The sequence below is a fragment of the Equus caballus genome, chromosome 5 (genome assembly GCF_041296265.1).
Source record: "Equus caballus isolate H_3958 breed thoroughbred chromosome 5, TB-T2T, whole genome shotgun sequence".
Taxonomy (NCBI): Eukaryota; Metazoa; Chordata; class Mammalia; order Perissodactyla; family Equidae; genus Equus; species Equus caballus.
In genome coordinates, this window is record NC_091688.1 from 32,788,985 (window position 1) to 32,807,898 (window position 18,914).

At 45.5% G+C, this 18,914-nt stretch overlaps 1 protein-coding gene across 2 annotated transcripts in view; it reads left to right on the forward strand.

Annotated features, from left to right (window-relative positions):
- Positions 1 to 370: 370 nt before the first annotated feature.
- The window catches only part of LOC138924051 (neuroblastoma breakpoint family member 6-like), a 101,736-nt gene continuing 83,192 nt past the window's right edge, over positions 371 to 18,914 (forward strand). For both annotated transcript variants that reach the window (XM_070266818.1, XM_070266819.1), the window contains exon 1: positions 371 to 733. The gene's annotated coding sequence lies outside the window, so the exon portion shown is untranslated. The remainder of the gene's footprint in view (positions 734 to 18,914) is intronic.

Genomic DNA, 18,914 nt, shown 5'->3' on the forward strand with positions numbered 1-18,914 from the left:
CCGGGCCGGGCTGCAGGCGGCGCGGGCACGGCCGGGCGCGGGGCTCGCGGGGACTTTCACCTGCTCGGCGCGCAGCGCGGGGGCGGCCCGGCGGCGGGCGGGGCCTCGGCGCCCCGCGGGAGGAGCCGGCCCGGGCCCGCCCCGCAGGAGGAGCCGCTCGCCCGCGGCCGATCCGGCGTCTCCGTGACAGGCAACCCGCGCCGCCGCCGCCGCCGCCGCCGCCGCCGGCTTTTCTTCCTCGTCCCGGGCCGTCCTCGCCACTGCTCCGGGGCCGGCGCCGCGCCCAGTCCCGCTCGGGGCCGCGCGCCCTCCGTCCCCTCCCCCGGCCGGGCGCCGCGCCGCCCACTCCCGCCGCGCCTCGCGCGCCGCCCTCCTCGCCGGCAGGAATTGCGCGGCCACAGCGCCGCTCGGGTCGCCCGCATCCGCGCCGCCCGGCCCTCGGCGCCGCTTCGTGTCCCGGCTCCCGCGGCCCCGGTGCGGCCAGGGCGTCCCCAGCCCGGCGCCCCTCACTCAGCCCGTGCTTCCTCCACGCGCCGTCGCGCCCGCCTCCCGCCTCCCCTCCCCGGGGTCTCGCCAGCCCCTTCCTGCCGCCGCCGCCTCCGGAGGAACGGGTCCACCGCGGGTCACCATGCCCAGCAAAACCAAGTACAACCTTGTGGATGATGGGCACGACCTGCGGATCCCCTTGCACAACGAGGACGCCTTCCAGCACGGCATCTGCTTCGAGGCCAAGGTGAGGGGGCCACGGTGAGGTCCTGCGCGGGAGGGGGCACGTCTGAGTGGATGGGATGCACAGCCATCCTGGACGCAGAGCTGATGGGTTAGGCTGATTTGGGGGCCTTTCTGTCAGGGAGGGTGACTTCCCCTTCTCAGTATAGAATTCCGCGGGCTCCTGCCCAGAACTGCCAAAGAGCACCTGCAAAGTTTGAGCGGCATTGCTTTACCCCCCTCCGCCCACCTGCAGACTCCCCCATCCTTGCCCGCCTGAGACTGATGGAGTTACTTCCCGGGTCCCTCTTTCTGAGGAGGAGAAGCTGGTGAGTGAGCACAGCCTGGATGTGGTTCTTCAGAATAGGTTTAGGGAAGCCCTGGTGTTATTTACCTGCTGGGATCCCATGGGAGAGGTGCTTTCAGGAAGGTCTTTTAAACGGGGAAATTCCCGCTTCCTGATGGAGGAAAATAATACAGGGGTGTGTTTTTCGATTCCAGGTAATCAGGTCTAGGTGTCAGAGTCACTTCCTAAATGCCTGATTTGCCACGACTCTTGCAAGTGCCGGTCGTTGAAAGGTGGTGGGGAGTGAAAGCTGCCCATTTGCTAATTTTTTTTAAAATTTTTTTTTATTAAGTTATTGATAGGTTACAATCTTGTGAAATTTCAATTGTACATTAATGTTTGTCAGTCATGTTGTAGGTGCACCACTTCACCCTTTGTGCCCATCCCCCACCCCACCTTTCCCCTGGTATCCACTAAACTATTCTTGGTCCATAGTTTTAAATTCCTCATATGAGTGGAGTCATACACAGATTATCTTTCTCTCGCTGGCTTATTTCACTTAACATAATCCTCTCAAGGTCCATCCATGTTATTGCAAATGGAATGATTTTGTTCTGTTTGCAGCTGAGTAGTATTCCATTGTATATATGTACCACGTCTTCTTTATCCATTCGTCTGTTGATGGGCACTTAGGTTGCTTCCACGTCTTGGCTATTGTAAACAGTGCTGCAATAAACATTGGGGTGCACAGGACTTTTGGGATTGCTGACTTCAGGCTCTTTGGATAAATACCCAGTAGTGGGATGGCTGGATCTTATGGTAGTTCTATTTTTAGTTTTTTGAGGAATCTCCATACTGTTTTCCATAGTGGCTGCACCAGTTTGCATTCCCACCAGCAGTGTATGAGGGTTCCTTTTTCTCCGCAACCTCTCCAACATTTGTTACTATTAGTTTTAGATACTTTTGTCATTCTAACGGGTGTAAGGTGATATCTTAGTGTAGTTTTGATTTGCATTTCCCTGATGATCAGCGATGATGAGCATCTTTTCATGTGCCTATTGGCCATCAGTATATCTTCTTTGGAGAACTGTCTGTTCATGTCTCCAGCCCATTTTTTGATTGGGTTGTTTGATGTTTTGTGGTTGAGTTGCGAGAGTTCTTTATATATTAAGGATCTTAAGCCTTTGTCAGATATATGACTTGCAAATATTTTTTCCCAGTTAGTGGGTTGTTTTTTTGTTTCAATCCTGTTTTCATTTGCCTTGAAGAAGCTCTTTAATCTGATGAAGTCCCATTTGTTTATTCTTTCTATTGTTTCCCTTCTCTGAGAAGGCATGGTGTCCGAAAAGATCCTTTTAATACTGATGTTAAAGAGTGTACTGCCTACGTTTTCTTCCAGAAGCCTTATGGTTTCAGGTCTCACCTTTAGGTCTTTAATCCATTTTGAGTTTATTTTGGTGAATGGTGAAAAAGAATGGTCAATTTTCATTCTTTTCCATGTGGCTTTCCAGTATTCCCAGCACCATTTGTTGAAAAGACTTTCTCTTCTCCATTGTATGCCCTCAGCTCCTTTGTCAAAGATAAGCTGTCCATAGATGTGTGGTTTTATTTCTGGGCTTTCAGTTCTGTTCCATTGATCTGTGCACTTGTTTTTGTACCAGTACCATGCTGTTTTGATTACTGTAGCTTTGTAGTATGTTTTGAAGTCAAGGATTGTGATGCCTCCCGTTTTGTTCTTTTTTCTCAGGATTGCTTTAGAAATTCGGGGTCTTTTGTTGCCCCCTATGAATTTTAGGATTCTTTGTTCTAATTCTGTAAAGAATGTCATTGGGATTCTGATTGGGATGGCGTTGAATCTGTAGATTGCTTTAGGTAGAATGGACATTTTAACTATGTTTATTCTTCCAATCCATGTACATGGAATGTCTTTCCATCTCCTTATGTCGTCATCCAATTCTCTCAGAAAGGCCTTGTAATTTTCATTATATAGGTCCTTCACTTCCTTAGTTAAATTTACCCCAAGGTATTTTATTCCTTTTGTTGCGATTGTGAATGGTATTGTATTCTGGAGTTCTTTTTCTGTTGGTTCAGTACTGGAGTATAGAAATGCTACTGATTTATGCAAATTGATTTTATACCCTGCAACTTTGCTGTAGTTGTTGATTACTTCTAAGAGTTTTTCAATGGATTCTTTGGGGTTTTCTATATATAAGATCATGTCGTCTGCAAACAGCGAGAGTTTCACTTCTTCCCTCCCTATTTGGATTCCTTTTATTCCTTTTTCTTGCCTGATTGCTCTGGCCAGGACCTCCAGTACTATGTTAAATAAGAGTGGTGATAGAGGGCATCCTTGTCTCGTTCCTGTTTTCAGGGGGATGGGCTTCAGTTTTTGCCCATTGAGTATGATGTTGGCTATGGGTTTGTCATATATGGCCTTTATTATGTTGAGGTAGTTTCCTTCTATGCCCATTTTGGTCAGAGTTTTTATCATAAATGGCTGTTGGATCTTGTCAAATGCCTTCTCTGAATCTATTGAGATGATCATGTGGTTTGTATTCCTCAGTTTGTTGATGTGGTGTATCACATTGATCGATTTGCGGATGTTGAACCATCCCTGTGTCCGTGGTATGAATCCCACCTGATCCCGATGTATGATTCTTTTGATGAATTGCTGAATTCTGGTTGCCAAAATTTTGTTTAGAATTTTTGCATCTATGTGCATCAGTGATATTGGCCTATAGTTCTCTTTTTTCGTGATGTCCTTGTCAGGTTTTGGTATCAGCGTGATGTTGGCCTCATAGAATGTGTTAGGAAGTGTTCCATCTTCCCTAATTTTTTGGAATAGCTTGAAAAGGATGGGTATTAAATCCTCTCTGAAAGTTTGGTAGAATTCCCCAGGAAAGCCATCTGGTCCTGGGGTTTTATTCTTGGGGATGTTTTTGATTGCTGTTTCAATCTCTTTCCTTGTGATTGGTCTGTTCAAATTGTCTGCCTCTTCTTGAGTGAGCTTTGGGAGATTGTAGGAGTCCAAGAATTTATCCATTTCCTCTAGGTTATCCATTCTGTTGGCATATAGTTTTTTGTAGTATTCTCTTATAATCTGTTGTATTTCTGCAGAGTCTGTTGTTATTTCTCCTCGTTCATTTCTGATTTTGTTTATTTGAGCTTTCTCCCTTTTTTTCTTTGTGAGTCTGGCTAGTGGTTTGTCAATTTTATTTATCTTCTCAAAAAACCAGGTCTTTGTTTCATTTATCCTTTCTACTGCCTTTTTCGTTTCAATAGTATTTATTTCTGCTCTGATTTTTATTATTTCTCTCCTTCTGCTGACTTTGGGCTTCATTTGTTCTTTTTTCTCTAGTTCAGTTAGATGTGCTTTAAGGTTGCTTATTTGGGATTTTTCTTGTTTGTTAAGATGTGCCTGTATTGCGATGAATTTTCCTCTTAATACAGCTTTTGCTGTATCCCATATGAATTGGTATGGCATGCTATCATTTTCACTTGTTTCCAGGTATTTTTTGATTTCTTCTTTAATTTCTTCAATGATCCATTGCTTGTTCAGTAGTGTGTTGTTTAGTCTCCACATCTTTGTGGCTTTCTCAGCTTTTTTCTTGTAATTAATTTCTAGCCTTATAGCACTATGATCTGAGAAGATGCTTGTTATTATTTCAACTTTTTTAAATTTGTAGAGGCTTGCCTTGTTTCCCAACATATGGTCTGTCCTAGAGAATGTTCCATGTGCACTTGAGAAGAATGTGTATTCAGCTCCTTCAGGGTGGAGTGATCTATATATGTCTATTAAGTCCAACTGTTTTAGTTTTTCATTCAGCTCCACTATTTCCTTGTTGATTTTCTGTCTGGATGATCTGTCCGTTGATGTGAGTGGGGTGTTGGGGTCCCCTCCTATTATTGTGTTGTTTTTAACATCTTCCTTTAGGTCTGTTAATAGTTGCTTTAGGAATCTTGGTGCTCCTGTGTTGGGTGCATAGATATTTATAAGCGTTATTTCTTCTTGATGAAGTGTCCCTTTGATCATTATATATTGTCCCTCTGTGTCTCTCTTTACCTGTCTTATTTTGAAATCCACTTGGTCTGATATGAGAATTGCAACACCTGCCTTTTTTTCCTTGCTATTTGCTTGAAGTGTTGTCCTCCACCCCTTCACCCTGAGTCTGTGTTTGTCCTTGGGGCTGAGGTGTGTTTCCTGGAGGCAACAAATTGTTGGATCTTGTTCTTTAATCCATTTTGCCACTCTGTGTCTTTTTATTGGAGAGTTCAATCCGTTCACATTGAGAGCGATTATTGATGCATGTGGACTTAATGCTGTCAATCTGTCGCTCATTATCTTGTTTTCCTGTGTTTCTTTTCCTGTGTGCTTTAGACTACCCATTTAATACTGCAATTTCTTATGCTGGGTTTCTTAGATTTTTCCTTATCTATGATTTGTGACTCTGTTCTGTACTTTATTTTAGTGTCTACCTTGAAGTTTGTATCTAGAATCTCGTGTATAATATAGTCTATTCTCTGGTGGTCTCTTACTTACTTGACCAATACTGATTTAGACCCTTTGCTCTTCCCCTCCTAAATAATTATTTTCATTTTTTATTCCAACTTGTCTTATTAGTTTGTAGTTAGAGTGCTAAGATCGTCCTTGTTTTGGTAGTTTCCTTATTTTTGCCCTAATGCTATAGTTGAATATTTGCTATCCTGTTCTGGTTCTATCCATCGGTCTCCCTCGTCTGTGGCTTGTGTCCCCTTTCTCCCTTTTTTCTTTTTTCAAGTATGAGAGCCTTCTTGAGGATTTCTTGTAATGGAGGGCTTTTAGTTACAAATTCCCTTAAATTTGTTTGTCTGGAAAAGATTTAATTTCTCCCTCATATCTGAAGGAAATTCTTGCTGGATAGAGTATTCTTGGCTGAAGGATTTTATCCTTTAAAGCTTTGAATATATCACTCCATTCTCTCCTAGCTTGTAGGGTTTCTGTAGAGAAATCCGCTGACAGTGTGATAGGGGCTCCTTTATAGGTTATTGTCTTTTTTTTCTTTACTTCCCTGAGTATTCTTTCCTTATCATTCCTACTTGCCAACTTTACTATTATGTGCCTTGTGGTGGGTCTTTTTACATTGACAAATCTAGGAGATCTAAAACCCTCCTCTACACACATTTCTCCATTGATCCCTAGATTTGGGAAGTTCTCTTCAATAATTTCGTTAAGCACACTTTCTGCTCCATTTTCCTTTTCCATATTCTTGGGAATTCCTATGATCCTTATGTTCTTACTCCTCATTGAATCCATTATCTCTTGGAGATTTTCCCCATTTTTTTAAATTCTTAGTTCTCTTTCTTCCTCTGTCTGGCGCCATTCAGCCTGTCTGTCCTCGATTCTGCTGATTTGCTCCTCTCTGTGGTCTACACGGGCGTTCAGGGAATCTGTATTCTGTTTTATCTGGTCCATTGTGTTTTTCATCTCAAGTAATTCTGTTTGATTCTTCTTTATGATTTCAATCTCTTTTGTGAAGTAACTCCAGAACTCGGCTTGTTTCTCTATCTTTCTCTCTACCTCATTGAGTTTTTTGATTATAGCTGCTCTGAATTCATTATCACTTAGTTTACCTAATTCCAAGTCCTCAGGACTTAATTGTGTGTTTTTATTGTTTTCCTTCTGGTCTGGGGCTTTTATAAATTGCTGGATGGTAGAGGAGAGGTTTTTTCTCATGGTGGTAGAATTCAGTTGCAGTTACAGCCTGTCGCCACTAGATGGGGGTCGAGAGCGGCGTGTTAGCTCTCCGCCTTGGGGCAAGATGGCTGCGCCCACTGGCTTTGCTGGGGGGGAGGGGCTGTTACTCACACGCGCCGGTCTGGGTTCAGATCAGTTCTGTTCTCTGGTCTCCCAAGGCCCTTGATTTATAGGGTCCCCGTGGACGGAAGCTTCCCCGCCCCCCATCAGCGGGTCTCCACTGAATCAGCGGCAGGAGTCCTGGATGATCCCCCGGTCCCGCGGCCCCTGCCCCGCTCCTTCCCGACCCACGCCGCAGCGATCGCAGACTCTAGGGGACAGAGCGATGTTCTCTCCTACCGTTCCAGCGCCTCTGAAGGTGTAAAGCTAGGTTTATGATCCCCGCCTTCTTGGTATTGTAGGTCTCTAACGAGCTGGCATTATGTTTATTTTCTGAAATTCAGTTCTTCCAATCTTTTGTTGTATTTTGGAGGGGAGAGAATCCCGGGTCAGCTCACCCCGACATTTTGCTCCACCCCGTAGCTCTATTTGCCATTTGCTAGTTTTGTGGCGCAATGTTGTTAGGGAACCGGTGCTGGAGAATTTAGCAGGGATGACTGGAATTTTCAGCGCTGAGGCCAGAGCTCCCAGTCTTGGGGGAGGGGGCGGGGTGGGAGCCTTGGTGCTGGACCATCAGGTGTGAATAAGGCTGGCCCCGTGTGATGCGCTTCCCAGAGTGAGGACTTATGGTTTCTGAAATTACAGCTGGGGTTCACGCTGCCCATTCCCTGGGAAAAGTGCTTGGGCTCTTCCTTCATGCCACCACCCCTCTCCCCCGGTGCCATAAAGACCAGGGGACGCTCAGCACCTTCAGTGTGCCTGTCACTGATAAGTGATGGAAAGTATTTCCCTTCCAAGTCGATTGTGTCTTGCTGCTTTTGGAACGGAAGTTTTTTCGGTATGGAGACGATTTTACACTTTGTTCCCTTTTTCTCCTTCGTGACTGTGTAGATGCAGGCAGTTAGCATCTCATGCAAGGATTATTCCATCAGGTGGCTATTCCCTTCAATTTGTGACATATCTTTTGAGTGTCTGATGTGTGCCTAATGAGGTTAGCTATCTTAAGATCTTTTCCTTCTCATGGAGATGTGTGAGTTGGTGAGTCTTACCATTTTTTTTCCTGAATAGCCTTCCCCCACCCATATTTGCTAGAGCTAGAAGGACACCCCTTGTCCCCCTAGACATCAAATCCTGCAGTGGAATGCAGAGCTGAATTACTGGCTATGGCTGGGACCAGAGTGGGGCTGTAGCCAAGATCTTATCTTGCTTCTCTCAGAGTAGATCTGGATGGTCTGAGATGGGATGTTTGGGTTAAATTTTGTCCGGGCCTGTTGCTTTGGTGAGCAGGTTTTTTAAAGTATGAGTTTTTATCACAGTCATGATTTAATTTTCATGGGCATACTTAAACTGGGAAATTGGCTTTTGTCTTGTTTGGCTCACCAGTGCTCTGCTTTGCAAGAATGAGGGTAAGAAGAGAGATCAGAATTAAAGTGCTTTTAAGCCTTTTTAGTCTTTTCCCACAGTCTGCATTTGGTCCCAACCAGGTCTCAAACCCTAGCATGCACAAGACTCACCAGGTAAGGGCATGAAGTCTGATTCTTGCCACCCACAATTCTAACTTGATACATCTGGGGGGAGCCGGGGGCTGTATACCTTTCACGGACCTTCCAGGTGACTTAATGCAGGTGATCGTCAGACGGAGAAATGCTGGTACTGAGGCTTGCTTCCGACTTGCTGGAGCTTACCCTCCCTTTCCCAGCATGCAGTTTCTTTTCTTAAGCGAATGTCTGGGGGCTGCGGGATATAGTTGCTATAGTAACTTCCCTGAATTCACAGACAGTGGCACTGGGTAAGAGGAGGGGGAGCCACAGGTGGTCTAGGCAGCGTTCCCAATGCAGATCTGAAACACAGGGGACCCAGGGTTCTGCTTTGAGAGTGGTGAGGTAGAGAGGAAAGGACAGGGCTGACTTTGAGGACTGATTCCTAACGCCCAGCTCTTTGTAATTGATGCTGGACACCAGCACGTTCAAACCACGTCAGCCAGGATCTGAGCAGAGGGAAGCAGAAGCTCTTCTGTCCCATGTGTACCCGGCGAGCACTCCTCGGACTGGTTTCCACATCCCTCTAGAGCAGCGTCCGTGGAACTGCCATCACTGGGATTTCAGGGTTAAATCAACTCCACACTTGGCCAGTGTTTTGGAAAAGCACAGCCTGTAAAATAGAAATGTATTATAACTGCTTTGTCAGATAGCGTTGGAAAATGAGCCCAGGTCCTTCTCTCCCAAGGGCTGGCGGTTTTTCAGAATCAACACTGTATGGAATGACTCTTTGCATGGATGCTGCTCATTTTCAGGGTTCTGCAGAGATTGAAAGGGTATAGGTTTGGTTGAAGGGCATCTGGGTGTCAGAGGTTCTGTGCGTTGAATTATCAAGCAGCATCCTAGATGTTTTTCACCTGCCATATTTCATGTACTTCTCACTGCTTCCCCGGAGGTGGGTCTCCTTATGTCTTTTAAACGAGGATATAAACTCAGGGAAGTTGCTGCTTGCTTTAGTGCACACAGCTGTGTATAGCAAAGCCAGGGTTAAAGCTGGGAGCTTTGACTTCAGGCTCCCAAATCCAGTGCTCATTTAATAATATTTTTGGAGTGTTCACTGTGTTGGGCAGTGGTCTGATTCTTGGCTCACCAGTGGGGCACCCTCAGGTTGCTGGCCTCTTGGACTCTGATGCAGGAAATTATTCAAACTTTTAATGCTGGGCTGTTTGCAGATATCCCCTTGGGCTGGGAGCTGCTCCTAAGAGATACCCACTGTCCAAGTTCAGCAAGGGGGCCGGCCAGCTCACTGGTGGTTGCTGTTAGATGGGTGGTAAAATCTCACTTGGCTTGAAAGCTTGTGTGGCTCTGTGTACCTGCCTCTCCCTCTGCCAGAATGCCTTCCTGCTGGCTACTGCCATCAACTGACTGTCTCTACTCCTGGATGAGAAGGAGACTTCCAATGATGATGATGCAAAGGACAGTAAGAATATTAATAACATGGTGATGATGCCTTATATTTGTAGGTGATTTTCTTTTTTTGAGGAAGATTAGCCCTGAGCTAACTGCTGCCAATCCTCCTCTTTTTTTCTGAGGAAGACTGGCCCTGAGCTAATATCCGTGCCCATCTTCCTCTACTTTGTATATGGGACGCCTGCCACAGGGTGGCTTGCCAAGCAGTGCCATGTCCGCACCCGGCAAAGTGGAACGTGTGCACTTAACTGCTTCACCACCGGGCCGGCCCCTGTAGGTGATTTTTGATTTGCATGGGACTTGCACGTATGAAGGATTTTCCTTGTATGGAAGCAGGAACATTAGCGTTGTCTCCATTTTTCAGATGACAAAATTGGGGAGCAGAGAGATTAACTTGTCCAGAGTCTCAGAAGTGATAAGATGAGAAGATAATGATTATAGCTGATATTTAGTGAACACTTATTATGAGCCATGTATTGTTCCAGGTGCAGCCCCATTTAATCCTGGTGCATGGTTCTTTTCCCTGATCCTGAAGTGGTTGCTTCCTCTGTATTCATAGCACTCACTGCCTGGCCCATTCGCTGATACCTGCGTGTGTGGTACAGACTGTCAGAACTGGAAAGCACCATAGCTCACTTGATTTTACAGATGAGGAAATTGAGGTCCAGAGGGGAAGTCATTGACCCAAGGTCACACAGCTAGATAAGAGCAGACTCAGGACTCCTCCCGAGTTTCTTGCCTCAGTTTGGTTTCAGTTCCCTATTGCTGCTTCATAAACTACCTCCAAACTCAGTGGCTTAAAACAACATCTGTTTAATTTGCTCATGATTCTTGGATCAGGAATTCAGGCAGGGCTTGTCTGGGTTGTTCTTCTGTTGCATGTGGTGTTGACTGGATCACTCGGCTTCATTCAGCTGTGGCTGGACTGGGCTGGAAGGTCCTAGAAAGCTTCACTCACATGGCTGGTGCCTTGGTGGTCCTCCATGTGGCGATTCTCTCCACTGGGTAGCTTGGATTTCCTCATAGCATGTTGGCCCTTTTATTTGGCAGCTGGCTTTCAAGAGGGAGCATTCCAAGCAGTGAAGGCAGAAGCTCTTAAGGCCTGGCCTCCAGAGTTACACAGGGTCACTTCTGCCGCATTCTGTTGGCCAAAGCGGGCCATAGGCCAGCTCAGATTCTAAAGGAGGAGAAGTAGATTTCACTTCTTGATGGGGACTGTCAAGGTCACGTTGCAACAGTGCACATGGGATGAGAGAGATTGCCAAAGCCGTCTTTGGATCCCAGTCTAACACAAAATTCTGTGTTCTTTCCCCTCTGTATATCCTTCTCTGACGATATCAAGTGTTTCTTGAGGACTTTGTCTTATGCTTCTTTGTATAACCCACCCCCCGCCAACATCAGGTACATGTATAGTCGGCAGTGACCGATTATTTGTCAAGTGGAAGAAATGACCAGTTGTAGAAATCTGAAAGCAGTAAATATATTGTCATATTGCTGAGTGAATTCGTGGTTTGGGAGTTCTTGGTCAAATCTGACCTGACTTCTCTGGCCATATTTCCCTCTTTGCTAAATGACTTCCCTGGTTGATGGTTTCCATGATGTGGATTTTAGAGATTCTAATAACCCCACATGGCAGGCTGCCTGTCGATGTCTCTTGAATATACTGTCTTGAGGGCTTCCAGATTAGGACGTTACCTACATCGGCTCACCATAAATGTGGTACTCTCACTCAAGCCTAAGCTTCTAGTCCGTGGTAAAGAGCTCTCAGAAGCGACTCCACTATATCCTGGGTGTATGCACTCCTCACCCCACCCCAAACCAAGGGTCCTGTTCTCCAGGATTCTGGACCAGCAGGGCCTCAGATAGAGGATCTGGCGTATTCACTGATGTTATCATTGACGTGGAGGTTTATTTCACCTTATTATGTATTTGTCCAGATGCTTTTAAATCCATTGTTCTCTTCTGCCCAGATCACTTTGGGAGGACAGTGAGTCTCAAAGCTATAGCGCTGTCTGAAATGGGTGTCCCAAGGCGTTCCTCAACAGCCGATGTTTTGGGATTTGATGGGCAAGTCTATTTCTCCCTTAGTGGTACATTTCATAGTTTTATGGCTTTCAGTCACATCTCCTTTACCCAAAAGGTCACACTTCATTTAATGGTCAAAATCACACAGTCACGTGTAATACTGACCTTTGCCTGTCATCTATGTCCAAGACCCTAATCAGACTTATTGTTTATTATTGCTTACTCATAATGCTGCTACTTCTAAGAAGTCAAAGTCTCAGAATGCTTTCTCCATTTTACCTGCCTCCTCATACCTACATTGCCTTGAGGCTGCCCTTAGCACCCCGGTGACCTTTTTGTTGTCCTCATCCTGCCCCCTGAACAGCATGGGCCATGCCCATGACCCTGTCTGTCCCTTCCACTTTCCTGCCCTACACTACAAACTTGGTCTCTGCTACTTTTCTTCTTCCTTCCTATTTTTGGAAAAAGGACTTTCTTCCTTCCTCCCTCCCCTGCCTTCTTCCTAATAACTATTGAGATATAATTCACATACCATACAGTTCACTAATTTAAAATGTACAATTAAGTACTTTTTAGTACATTCATATACATGTGCAACCATCACCACAGTCAATTTTGGAACATTTTCATCACCTCAAAAAGAAACCCTATACCCTTTAGCTATCACCCCCTTATCTCCACATCATCCCAGCCCTAAGCAACCACGAATCTACTTTCGGTCTCTAGATTTGCTTGTTCTGGACATTTCTTATGAATGGAATCATGTAGTGTGTGAGTTTTTTTGTGACTAGCTTCTTTCACTTAGCATAACGTTTTAAATGTTCAGCCGTGTTGTAGCATGTAGCAGGACTTCATCCCTTTTTGTGGTCGTGTTCCATTGTATCGATATAACACATTTTGTTTATCCATTCATCAGTCGATGAACATTAAGGTTGTTTCTGTTTTTTAGCTATTGTGAATAATGCTGCGTATAAACCTTCATGTAAAAGTTTTTTGTGTGATAAATGCTTAGATTTGTTATGGGTAGCTAGTCAGCAGTGATATTGCTGGATCCTATGGTAACTATATTTAACCATTGTGGAACTGCCAGATTGTTTTCCAGTGTGGCTGCACCATTTTACTTGTCCACTAGCGATGTATTAGGATTCTGATTTCTCCCCGTCCTCATGGACACTTGTTATCTGGCCTTTCGATTGTAGTCATCCCAGTGGGTGTGAAGTCATTTCACTGTGGTTTTGATTTGCATTTCCCTGGCGAATAATCATAATAGAACATCTTTTCATGTGTTTATTGGCCATTTGTCTATCTTCTTTGGAGAAACGTCTGTTCAGATCCTTTGCCCATTTTTAAATTGGATTGTCTTCTTTTTTTAATTGTCACTGAGTTGTAAGAGCTCTTTATATATTCTGCATTCAAGTCCCTTTTGTAGATTTGCAACTATTTTCACCTATTCTGTGGGTGGTCTTTTTACTTTCTTGATATTGTCCTTTGAAACGCAAAAGTTTTTAATTATGATGAAGTCCGATTAACTTTTTTTCTTTTTCTCTCTCTCTTTTTAAGACCCATCTGCCCTCCATCCCCTGCTAGCTGGCCTCTCCTGAGTCTTGATTCACTACCCCCATTGCTCCCCACCCCCACCTTTGCATTGTTCCATCCTCCTCCCCACCAGCTCACTCCTCTCTTCCCGGGAATATGCCTTGGCCTTCCCTACGTGATAACTCTTCTCTCCACCTTTTTCTTTCACGTGTTGTCCTCTTCCTGTCACCGTGGTCTGTTCTCCGCAGTTGCTCAGTACTCATTCAGTCCCTGGCCGTGTCCTTCTGACTTCTATCCTGGCTACCATATAGAAGTCGTTCTGTTACCCTTCTCTGTCCTCATCCTTTTTCATTTTTCTTCCTGAGCCTCCTGTCCTTGTCCTTCTTGGAAGGCCTCGTTTGGCTCTCTGTGGGGGCTCTCCCTTGGCCGTGGCCGTGGCCAGCCCCTCTGGTGGCACCTCCTCCTCCTGTGCTGAGTGTTCTTTCCCCTCCCTTTGACCTCTCACGGGAGTGCTCCAGTGCTCCCCTCCCACCTCTTCTGTTATGCAGGTTGGCTCCTGGGTCTCTGGCTCCAGTCCAGACTCCGGATCTTCATTTCTAGCTTCCTTCTGGCTCTCTCTACCCCAACGAACTCGTTGCTGACTCGATCTCTCTACAAGCTTGAAATCAAATCTCTCTGCTGACTTCATACTTCTTTTAACAACCCCACCATCCTCTCAGGCACCCAGGCCTAACATTTTGGAGCAGTGCTTGAATCTGGTCATACAACAGCAGACTCATTAGCTGTTAACTGAGTACCTATGGTGGCGGGGCTCTGCTCTCCCATACCCCCACATCAAGTCAGTTGAATTTTCTCAGTGACATCCATCCATGCATCCTGCCTGTCCCATCTCTTCCCACCTCTGGCTAGTTTAGATGCTCACCACCTCTCACCATACTGTTTCAGTATCCTATAAACTTTTGCTCTGTTAATTTTCCTGAAATGTAATTACGTTATCCTCCAATTCAGAAGCTAAGCCTACTATATTAGATTCAAAATTCTTAGCATGATGTTCAGGGCTCTCTGTTTTTTGAATAATTCCCTTTCATTGCCCTATGCTTCAACCCAGCCGGAGTATTCACCATTCCCTAAACCCATCCTGTGATTTCCCACCCGTCTCTCAGACCCAGTCCTCATGTCACGCAGTGAAGTGGGTGCTACCAGTCCCTCCTCCATCAAAGGGACTGACCAGACCCTGCTATGGATTAAAGCTGCTTGCTCCTGTCTGATTTTCACCCCCCACTGTCCCTGTCAGGGTCCCTGTCCCTTTGCCCCTGTGTCTTCTGTAGTGCTGAGTGCATATGGAAAATGTATTTTGAATGAATGAACGTTATTTCTAAGGTGCTCCCTACACGGACTGCCAGGGCCCTCTATGTCACCTAAGAGGGGGGATGCCTCATTTGGCTCCAGTCTCCTCCCGACCCTTTCTCATGCTTAGGCCTGCAACTCTCAGTCCCCGGTGACTTGAGGGACTCTCCAGGTATCCCAGGAGGTATCCCCACCCCTACCTCAGAGAGAGCCACTTCCTTCCAAAGGAAGTGTTGAGCAAGCACTTTCCCTGAATTAAATAGGGTTTCAGTGATGGACGTGCAATAGAGTTGGAATCTTTGATTATAGAACCTTTGGCCAATTTTGGGAGTAGGTAATGGTCATTAGTGAAAAACATTTTCAACCAGTTGTGTTCTGGTTAATGAATTGATGCCTTTCCCCCATTCATTGTTTTATTTCCTTTAATTTGCTATTTTATAGTTTTTAGGACATGAATTTGGTTGGCAGCGTAACAGCAAGGATTCAGGAGGCCAACTGTGTTTGGGTTCGAATCCCGGCTCTGTCTCGCACTTGCTGTGTGACCTTGTGCCAGTTACTTAACATCCCTCGTTTAGTATCCTCATCTGTAAAAAGAGGAAACCAGTATCACATACCTCTTAGGGTTAATGAGAGGAGTAAACGAGTGATATTTGCAAATGCTGAGCACAGTGCCTGGCACAGAGTCCGTTGCTGTTCTTATTGTTGTTATTTAGTCTTACAAATTGCAATTTGTTTCATCTGTGCATGGTTTTAACCTCTGGAATTGTCGTATGCTCTGTTCTTTTATAAATCAGAGGCCCAGTAGTGTATTATCTTCATTTTATATGCCTGCTTAAAAAAATCTAGCTGTCTGATTCCCAAAGTTGCAAATCAAACACCGTGACTACTTTGTGGGCTTAAAATAGCTGTCAGCCTTGTTGGGAAGGAATAAAAAGGGGTTAACTACCTTCTGGTGCATGCCCCCATCACATTTGTTCCAGCCCTTTAATCCTCGTTAGGATTAAAAATCACAGAATCTTGTTAAGTACAGTATGTTGTCTGTCTTCCCTGTCGTTCTCTGAATTTCTTGGATAAATATTTCTTGAAGCAGAGGTAATCTAAGCAGCAGAAATCTTGCATCATGGGATTAATTAATACCTTGCGATGCTTACATTTCCCTTTTCAATTTTTATATTCAGCATCATGTTTCCTTTCAAGCACTGGAGCAGCTGGCTTTAAAAGTTACTTAAAATGGTCCTTCCAGGAAGTTCTGAGCCCAAAGTGTTGACACTCTGTAGAACGCCTGCTCCTCTAGCTCCTGCATGTGACCCGGTTGATTTTCTGTAGCACTTTAACGAGACTTGTGAGTCTTATACCCTTCTGGTCCATCCATGAGAATGGACGGTGGCTAATCCCGTTTATTCTTGAAGCTACAGTGCTTTCCAGGAGAACTGTTGAAATGATCAACCTTGAGAGTTGAATGAAACCTGGGACTCCCAACGTAGGGGTGGGCAAGAAGAGGGCACTTGCCACCCGGTGCACCCTGAGCTGTATTCGGAACATTCTGAGCTCCGTTAGCCTGTGCGTGAGCACCTTAGAGAGAAATGCTATTTGCACGCTTGCAGAATTAACATGTGTCCCGTATCCTGTGCTGCTCTTCCTGCTCGTCCTGGGTGTGCATTTCTTGTCCCTGATCTAGGCTACAAGCTTCTCAAGGGCCAAGGGGACTCCCCACGTACCTGCCTCGTGCCATCCACATCACAGAAAGCTAACAGAATAATCGCTATTATTTAAAAAGCACTTACTATGTTCCAGGCACTATGCCAGGCTCTTTCTGTGACATGATCAGTCCTCCCAACAGCCGTGTGAATTAAGGTACTCTCACTATCCTAGTTTTACAGATGGGGAAACCGAGGCATAGTAACTTGCTTACAGTCCACATTTAGTAAGCGGTAGATTCGCTGAGTCAAAGCCAGGCATTTTGGCTTGGGACATCTACTCTTAACCACTGTGCTGTGTGTCTTTCAAAACACCAGGATCTAATGTTTATCAAGTGCCCACCGCAGTCTATGGTCTATGCGTGGTGTTCAGCATTTTACATGTTAACTAATTTAATCTTCACAGTGGCCCTGTGAGGGTAGGTGTTTTTGTTGCCATTTTGCTGATGAGGAAATTGAGGCACATCTTCCTTGGTTGGATTGAATGGGCAAATGGTCCATTAAAGGGGGTGGTCTTAGCCCCTCCCGTCAAGGTTATGCCTGTGACCAGAGCCTGGTCTGCTGTGGTGGGCCAATGGGCAACAGACCACCTGAGAAGACCCCTCTGGTGGGGCATGTTGATGATCTCTAGATAGGGGAATGAGGCGATAGTGAGTAAGTGAGAGAGCGGCAGGCCTGGCAGGAGGGGAGCTTGGGGAGGCCCTTCCTTCCTGGAGAATGTTCTCTTTGGGCTCTCGCCTATGCCCTTCCTGTCTAACGGTGGCGGGGCGTTCCACTCCCCCTCAGTGCAGCTCTTCTTCCTGTCAACTTCCACACCTCTTCCTTGCTTTTCCCAGCTCCATTTCTGAGGACCAGTTCTCTCTGCTCAGAGCCCCCAGGGTTCCTCCAGGAGAGTAGAAATGCTAAAAAACTTCCAGCCCAGAAGATGTCGCCTTTTGGGTTGGAAACTTCAGCCCACACTGCACAGTGGAAAAGCCCCTTGGTTGTGTCTTTTTTTTCTATCTTGAGGATAAACTCTTCCCTTTTTGTTTTGGTCTCTTTGGATGGGAAGAGGCACTCACACGAAGCATTTTCTTTTTCTTCCAAGAGGAAGATTAATGTCTCCCATAGGCCAAGTGACAGGTAACATATTATCTCATTCCCATGCTCTTTCCTGTAAACACACATAATCTTTACTGTAACTACATTTTCAAACTGGCCCTCAATGTGTGTGGATTTTCTCTGCTTAGATTTGGCAGCCTGAGTTAAACACATTATATCCTGCTCACCCATGTCCAAAGTATGATTGAAACTTTTTTTTTTCAGTACTATTGAAACTTTACCTGTTGCTTCAAGGTCACTTAAATGCAGCTCTTTCCTCCTTCAGGTCAAGAATTTTGCAGCATCCTCAAGTGAGGGAAATCACTGGCAAATTCCTTTGATTGGATAATGCAGCTCTTCTCAAACTTTGTCATCTATCAGAATCACCTGGAAACTAATACAAATACAGAAACCCAGGCTTGTTGAAGTCACATGGGGCCTGGATCTGTGTCTTTGCTGTGTTTTCTGGTAAGAATAATGGAGTTGGAGCACTGGCTGGCAAACTTGGCTACTCATTGGAATCACTCGGGAGTTAAAAAAAATTACCGAAGGCTGGGTACTCTCAGCGATTTTAATTCGGTTAGTATGGGGTGCAGCCTTCATGTTACAATTTTTATATCTTCTATTTCTTTGCTGAGACTTTGTGTTTTTTTCATTTGTTTCAGGCATATTTGTAATTGCTTGTTGAAGTATTTTTATGAAGGCTGCTTTAAAATCCTTGTCGGATGATTCTAATTTATCTGTCATCTTGGTGTTGACGTTGGTTGATTGTCTTTTCTCCTTCATGTGGAGACTTTCCTGGTTCCTGGAATGATGAATGGGTTTTGATTGAAACCTGGAAGTTTTGGGTATTATGAGATTCTGGATCTTAATGAAATTTTCTGTTTTAGGAAGACTCCTCTGCCAGTGCGCTGGTTGGGGAAGGAGAGTGCTGCCTCATTACGGTTGGGTGGCGGGTGGAAGTCCAGATTATTTACGGCGTCAGCTGATACCCCTCTGGGATGCGGCAGGAGTGCCTCATTACTATTGCTCCGTAGCTTCCACTGATGCTCTGACTTATTATTGCTGGGTGATGGTGAAAGTTCCAGCTTGGCACTAGGCCTCCTCTTGACACCCCAGCAAGGAGGGGAGGAGGCCTTTTCCTCTCCCAGGTTGGGTGGACATCCCAGTGTCCTGGCTTCCCATTCAGCCTTCTGTGACACCACCTGGATGAAGGTAAGTTTGGAACATCTCTTTACAACCGGCTGAGAGCAGAAGTCTAGTTTCCTGACTTGGCCAATAGGGGTGAGGTTTGGGGGCACGGCTTTTTTCTGCGATGTTTGGCTGGAGTAGAGCTGTTATTGTCTAAAAGTTTTCTGTCGTGTGAGGCTGCCTCTTTCTTAGTCCTTTGGCTAGAGAAGGCTGGCTTTCCTTGGACATTTTTTTGTCTGTGTCTCTTGGTATTTCTGGGTCTC